The sequence below is a fragment of the Pinus tabuliformis genome, chromosome X, assembly GCF_031772625.1.
Source record: "Pinus tabuliformis cultivar Carrire ecotype Pingquan chromosome X, CPIR1, whole genome shotgun sequence".
Lineage (NCBI taxonomy): Eukaryota > Viridiplantae > Streptophyta > Pinopsida > Pinales > Pinaceae > Pinus > Pinus tabuliformis.
Genome location: NC_142308.1, coordinates 1,735,012,260 through 1,735,020,363, shown reverse-complemented (window position 1 = coordinate 1,735,020,363; position 8,104 = coordinate 1,735,012,260).

Here is an 8,104-nt window from a genome sequence, read left to right as displayed (position 1 = left end):
CTTCACTCGAGATGGTTAAAGTGGAGGAACTTGGTCCAGTCTATTCATTAAGCAGGTTGCCGGGGTAACTGTTCCACCCGCCACTTCTGTACTGAATTCGGCGATGTTGGATTTCATCACCAACTAGTGTTTTCGGTCCGGAAGGTTACTGTTTGTGTTTGGTTTGACGCCCTAGATTCTTTAGGCGTGTGATTCAAATTTGTTTGGTTCTTTAGAGACTTTAGGCGGTTTGCTTTGAGATTTTACTTTGTTTGCGTGTGCAGTAGTTAAAAGTTTTTAGCTGTGGCTGAATTACCAAGACAGTCCCGTAGACTTCGGGGCCAGTCTCCTGAGGTTGTAACCGTGGCTGATTTGTTGAGGAAGTCCCGTAGACTTCGGGGCCAACCTCCTGAAGACGTCCCGGGCCATTACGAAGGTTTGAAAGTCCTTGTAACTCCTAGTGGCAGTAAAGTAGGGTCACCTGAAGAAGGAGAGTCTTCATTGGTTGTTCATCCTGATTACCAAAGTCTAGAAACAGGTTATAATCCTGAAGCTGTTTCGGTTTCCGAGCTTGCTGGTAGTTTTTCATCTACTAGTGATATAGGCGAAGAACCTGAGATATCTGAACCTGTTACTCCAACATCGGGGTTAGTCTCTCCAGTTTCTAGTGCTCCTAATTCACCTAGGGTAGAAAGAGTCATCACCGAAAATCTTCCTTCTGGTTTGATAGCTATTGAAGAGCTTGCTCCGGAAGAGGAAATAGGCGTCCCTATCCCTGAGAATCAACCTACTATTGATCTAAGGGAGCGTAGAAGACATTCTTATGATGTCAGGTTCTATTCCCGCTTCTCAACCTCAAGGTGGCCAGTTACCGCCTGGGGGGCAGCCTCAATTAACGCCTGCGGGGCAACCTCAAGGTACACAATTTGCATCTGGGGGGCAACCTCAAGGACAGTACGTGCCTATGGTACAATACATTCCTCAAGGTCAACCCCAGACTTAATATGTACCCCAAGGTCAACCCCAGTATCAATTTACACTTCAAGGTCAACCCCAGTATCAGTACATGCCTTAAGGGTATCTGCCCCAAGGTCAGTACTCGAGTCAAGGTTTCCAACCACCCCAAGGTCAATCTTATGTTCAAGGTACGGGAAATGTGCCTTTCAATTATCAATCCTACCCTCAACCCGGTTATGGATCTCAATATCCTCAACCTGTTATGGGTCAATACCCCGGAATAAATATAGTGTGGGATCCATCACAAGTTCAACAGGTGTTGCAGCCAAGTGTACAGTTGTCATCTCAAACTGGACAACCCTTAGTTTCTGGTCCACCCCAGCAACCAGTCCAGTCTAATATTCAAACTTCTGTACCTTCGGTAGTTTCTCAGTCTGGGCCTATTTCGCCTCGTACTCCATCTCAGACGACTGCTGCAACTACTGCCACATCTGTTCCATCTACCACACTTACTTCCAGAGTATCGACAGCTCCGATTTCTACTGTCCTTGTAACTATTCCTCAGACATCTTTACCATCGTCTGGATCTACGATTCAAACTACGGTTCAGATGCCTGTAGGACAACCTGGTTTAAGTACGGTTGTCACAAGTCAACCACAGTTCACTTATCAACCGTACCAGGGACAGTACCAATTCGGTCCTGCTGTCCAGCAGCCAGTTTACCAGTATCAACCGTATCCTGGGTACACTTATCAACAATCACAGCAACCCCAGTACGGTCCGGTTAATCCTGGTTTTCCAGGAGGATACAATATCCCGAATGCGATTCCTATTTCTAGTTATCCTGGATATCCTCCTCCTGGGGCTGGTATAATGACCTCGAGTTTTAGGGATCCTAATCAGCAGCTGCCGTTTATCGCAACTTTGGATTTACCAGACTTGTCGTGCCTAACGAACGATCCAATCAATTATCTTCCGTTTTGGCCGCCAATGCCGAATAAGTTGCCCAGTGACATTCCCAAGTTCGAGGGTAAGTCTGGAAAGGACCCGTCGAATAATGTGATGACTTACCACCTCTGGTGTGCCTCAAATTCCATCTCGGATGATTCGATCCGTTTACGTCTCTTCCAGCGCACTCTCATTGGTCTCGCGGCCAAGTGGTACATTGAGTTACCACGGGCCTCTTTTTATAATTTTAGCCAGTTAGCTACCTCGTTCCTAACTCATTTTCAGTTGCCGGTCAGATATGATAATGGCACAGAGTTACTAACTTCATTAAAACAATCGACGTCCACTTATATTTCCGATCATATTCATGAATGGAGACGTCGAAGGCGGTTAGTGAAAGTTTTTATCCCGGACCAAATCTTAGCTGAATGGTTTGTTAATCCATTGTTACCGAAGATTACTGAAGACGTATCTAAGGCCGGAGTAGTTACTGAGGAGCAAGTGATTGCTCAAGCACAGTACCTTGACTTAGTTTACACTCAGTCAGGTACGTTACACGAAAAGATCCCAGATCTTCCAAAGTCAAATCAAATCGCTGCTGCTCCTTCAGGATCTCATGCTGCTGATGGCATGATTGGTATAGTGAACACTAAAAGCAAGAAGAAATCCTCAAAGAATTCTTCTCCTATTATAACCTTACCAGACTCCCCGACAGGAGATTCTTCTGCTGAACTCTCTGCCGATATTCACACTGTAGAGTCATCTATGACTAAATCAAAATCCGGTGGGAAGAAGAAAGGCAAGAAGAAGAATAAAGCAGACAAAACTCCAAAGGAGAAAACTGAAAAGGCGGAATCCAATGATGAAAAGCGCATGACTCGTTATCCATGTCTTATTTGTGAAGAAGAACACTTTACAAGAGATTGCCCTCATCGAGTAGAGGTTGCGAAAATCGTCAAGGGTTCCCAAATTCCTGCTGTCTTGAAGGACCCATTTCCGAAAGATAGCAAAATGATAGGTTCTTCCTCGAGTGCCACTGAAGAACCCATATTGATGATGTCTCATGTAAAGATTGCGACTCGATCGCAAGATTATGGTAGTAAAAGTCTTGTTGATGGATCGAAAGAAGCAGAATCTTCTCATTCTAATCCATCAACCTCAGCTCCTGGTTCCGATCGACTACAGATCAAGAAACCTAACCCAGACTTAGTAATCAAACCGCCTGCCAAGGGTGTACTTCGAAGGTCTGCTTTCAATCCACACGCGAGAGCAGCCCAGAATTACAACATTGTTGAGGACTTAGCTGTTTCACCCTCAGCAATGTCGGCTCTGGAAGTGCTGCAATCATGCCCAGCACAACGCAAATTACTTTTGTCGGCTATAGGAGTTGTTGATGTTCAGGACCCGAACCTAATATTCTTTGATCTAGAAAATAGTACACCGCGTTTGCCTCATCAAATGGCTTTCCAGATCCCAGTGATAGTAAAAAACAGGCCTATTCATCGGACTGTAATTGATGAGGGAGCTTCCACGTGTATTATGTCGATGCAGTGTTGGAGATCACTTGGTTCTCCTTCACTAAATCAATCCCCGACGATTCTTAAGGCCTTTGATGGCCGTGGGTTCCGTCCTTTTGGCATTCTATAGGATTTTCCTATAGGGGTTGAAGGAAAAATTGTTAGTCTAGATGTGGAGGTGGTTGATGCCCCTCTAGACTACAACCTTCTCTTGGGTCGAAGTTGGACTTACGCTATGACAGTGGTCGTTTCATCGGTCTTCCGAGTAATAAAGTTTCCACATAATGGAAAGATCGTAACAATAGACCAGCTGACTTACTTTTCATCCGACCCAACCTCTTCAGAGAGTATCCAGCATGTCGGTAAAACGACTATCCCATATAAGGATGTTGGTGTAGGATTAGTTAAAGATGCCGGTTTACTGGGAACTTTTCCTTTTCCTCCACTCAACGCATCATCTTCATTTGCAACCATTCATATGATTACATCAGACACTATTTATTATGACGATCCTTGGATCGTTCCTTCTGAATCTGAAATCGACTCGTTTGGTAATTCTATGCCATTGAGTCCATATGAAATTGCCTATGAAGCCGTGCAGTCTTTTACCGACCCGTGTTCAACCAAAGTCGACCAAATGAATGTGGTCCGTGAGGAATCACTTTTCACATCAACCTCGGAGTTAATAACGTTTCCCGAAGTTGTGTCATCTGACGAACAACTTCGTGAAGTCCTGTGTATCGATGACTTACCATGGGACGATCTCCATCATAGATCTTCATTTTTACCTGAGGATGATCGTTTTGAAAATGATTTCTCATCAGTTTTTACAGCTGAATATGTCAAAGAGGCTCAGAATCCCATGAAACATCCTGATTCAGAGTTGAATTTGGGAAATATCTCTCGAACTCTTCCCATTGACATTTCAGTAAAGCCCGGAATTGTTGAAAACATTCATATAGGTGCCTCGTGTACAGATGACGAAATTCAGACATACAAGGCCCTATTTCAAGAATTCCGCGACGTGTTTTGCCTGGTCCTATGAGGAAATTCCAGGAATTGATCCCGCGATTGTTGTTCATGAGATCAAGACTTACCCGGATGCTAAACCCATCCGGCAACGTTTGCGTCAGATTCACCCACGAAAAGCTGCTGCAATTAAAGCAGAAGTTGAAAAGCTGTTGAAAGCAGGTTTCATTTATCCGATCCCGTTAACGGATTGGGTATCGAATATTGTTCCGGTTAATAAAAAACAGGGAACAATAAGAATATGCATCGACTATAGGGACATTAATCGAGCTTGTCCAAAGGACAACTACCCAACACCCTATATCGATCAAATCATTGATGATTGTGCCGGCAGTGAAATATTTTCCTTTATGGACTGTTTTTTCCGGTTACAATCAAATCAATATTCTACCTGCCGATCAACCAAAAACGGCTTTCATTTGTCCATGGGGGACATTTGCTTACTGCAAATTACCTTTTGGGCTTAAGAACGCCGGAGAAACTTTTCAAAGGGCAATGTCTTATGCGTTTCATGACATCAAACACATTGTGCAACCGTATCTCTATGATTTGCCCGCTCATTCATTACATTTACGAGCAATCTCCATGAGGTGTAGGCATTATCGTATTCGGTTGAACCCACACAAATGTGTCTTCTGTATAGAAGTGGGACGATTACTAGGATTTTTAGTTTCAAAAGCCGGCATTCGTGTCGATCCCTCGAAGGTAGAAACTATCATCAAATTGCCTCCTCCTTCGAGTCTTCGCCAACTCCAAAGTTTGCAGGGGAAAGAAAACTTTTTACGACGATTCATTCCTAACTACGCCGAGGTTACAAAAGGTTTTACACGGTTGTTGAAACAGAACGCTCAATTCTCTTGGAATGAGATAGCTAAGAAATCTTTTGATGCACTCAAACACGCGTTGACCCATGCACCATTGTTGCATCCTCCCAACTACAACCAGGACTACTTTTTGTACCTCGCCACCTCCCATTCCACCATTGGAATGGTTTTAGTTCAGGAAGATGAATTCGGAACGGAACATGTGATATATTACCTTAGTAGGACGTTAAATCCCACTGAGCTAAAATATTCACATGTGGAGAAATTGGCATTGGCAGCCGTTCAAGCTGTCCAACGTTTTCGTCACTACATTTTACTCCGTAAAACTACAGTCATTTCGGATTGCAACCCTATGATTTACATTTTGACTAAACAATTGCTAGGGGGCAAGTACTCCAAATGGATTGTTATCTTGCAGGAGTTTGACTTGGAGTTTGAGAAATCTAAGTCTAAGAAATCCTTAGTTTTTGCAGAGTTAATGTGTGACTTCCCGCGTGCTGACACAGAAACTGTGGCAGAGGAGCCCATTGCGGACGAATCTCTGTTTCTAATCAGCACTTTAGATCCGTGGTATGGGGATATCATCATCTATCTCCAGACCCAATCCTTTCGGCCCGAAGCTTCAAAGTCGGAACGTCGGAAAATTCGATTCCAGTCCCAACAATACAAAATTATTGGAGATACTCTTTATCGACGTGGGGCAGACTCTATTTTTAGACGTTGCTTAACTCACGAAGAGGCAGAAAGGGTTCTAAATTACTTCCACTCTGGAGCGTGTGGCGGTCATATGTCTGGGTATGCCACAACCCAAAAGGTGTTGCGCGCTGGCTACTTCTGGCCTCCTTGTTTAAAGATTGCATTACTGCGGTCCGAAAATGCCACAACTGTCAAGTGTTTGATCGAAAGATGTGCGCTCCACCTGCTCCTCTCCACCCTATAATTGCCGTTGGTCCTTTTGCCAAATGGGGTATCGATTTTATTACATGTAACCCTCACTCGGCCGGGGGGCATGCGTATATCATCCTTGCGATTGATTATTTTACTAAGTGGGCCGAAGCGATGCCTACATTTGAGGCAGACGGCAAGACAGTTGCAATTTTCGTATTCAATCACATAATTGCTAGGTTTGGTGTCCCACAAGCGATAATCACTGGCCATGGGCGCCATTTTCGAAACGTTATGATGACAGAACTTACAGGCCAGCTTGGTTTGCGTCATGATAGTTCAACTCCTTATTATCCACAAGCGAATGGTCTGGTTGAGTCTATCAACAAAGTTTTAGTTATCATGATCCGACGAATCATTGGTATTCATCGGTCGAATTGGCACAACATGTTATTTTCAGCGCTTTGGGTGTACCGAACCTCAGTGAAAACATCAACAGGGTTCACTCCTTTCCAACTAGTTTATGGTTTGGAAGCTGTGCTACCCATTGAATGCGAAATCCCGTCACTGCAAATGGCCATCGAGTTACTTCCAGCTACTTCTGAAGAGGAGAAGCGTTTATTATACTTAGCTCAATTAGATGAGAATCGACGTAATGTCGCATTGGCAATCGAGACTCACGCAAAACGAATGAAAGCTTAGTATGATCGAAATGTGACCCCTCGAAATTTTTCGGAAGGAGACCTAGTGTTATTATATGATCAAGCTAATGATAAATTAGGTGCTGGAAAATTCGTTCCTATGTGGCATGGACCCTATATTGTCAAGCGAAAGTTAGCAAAAGGGGCCTATGAGCTGGTAGACTTTGACGGGGACTCTTTGGGTAAACCCAGAAATGGACTTTACCTTAAGAGGTATTATGCTTAAAAGATGGGTATGGAGATTTTAGTTAGGTTAGTTTTTCTTTCTAGCTGGTGTGTTTGTTAGTTTAGACAGTGTGCTTAGCTTAGAAAGTGTGTTTTCGTCGTTATTCTGGCTTATCTTGGTTTTACTCTTGATGATGCAGATGTCGATGCCTCTCCAAACATACATTGGTTTCGCTGATGGTGCTTGTCGTAGTACACGGAATATTTCTTCCGCAGCTTGGGTTATCTATTCGCCCTCTGACGAGTTAGTTTCTATGCATGGGGTAAGCCTCGGTCAAACAACAAACAACATTGCAGAATATAGTGCAGTGATTGAGTTATTGTCTGAATCTATTTCATTTGGGATTCGGAGTTTGATAGTGAGGTTAGATTCTGAACTCGTTGTATTACAGCTTAATAGAGTGTATGCCATTAGAAATCCAGTGTTATTAAGGTTATTTTTGAGAGTGCGTCTCTTGGAACGTGAGTTTGATTACATTGAATATCAACATATTCCAAGATCTTTAAATACATTAGCAGATGCAATTTCTTCTCGAATGTTAAATAGACATTTGCAATAAACATACATGTAAATTTAAAGTCATTCCATAACATGATTTACAAGATAAGCCGATAATAATGATATATATAGATAGGAGTGTGTCAAAAAATACATCGTCTTCGATCATAGGTTGAAAAACACCTTATGATCGGCAAAAATGATAAGTACAAAAAACCAAAATTTCACATGTGTCTACAAAAACGACCATCCAATCACTGGTGATGATCTTTATATGACACCACTGCACGAGCCACCCTACACAAGAACCTCCTAAAAGGTCCTGGGACCCCGACTACAAAGCGCTGAAGCCTGATAGGAATATCATCTATGGTAGTCTCCGATATGTCTGCTGTAAGACGCTCTAGGTCATGCTCCAACTCAGCTAAAGTCTCTGTGGCCTCGTCCTGTGGGGCCGGTGCCGCTGCAACTGGTAGTCTCCTCTCGAAAGGCCGGAGATTGGCTGGTCGACGTGGGCCTACATCTTCATTTTGAAAATT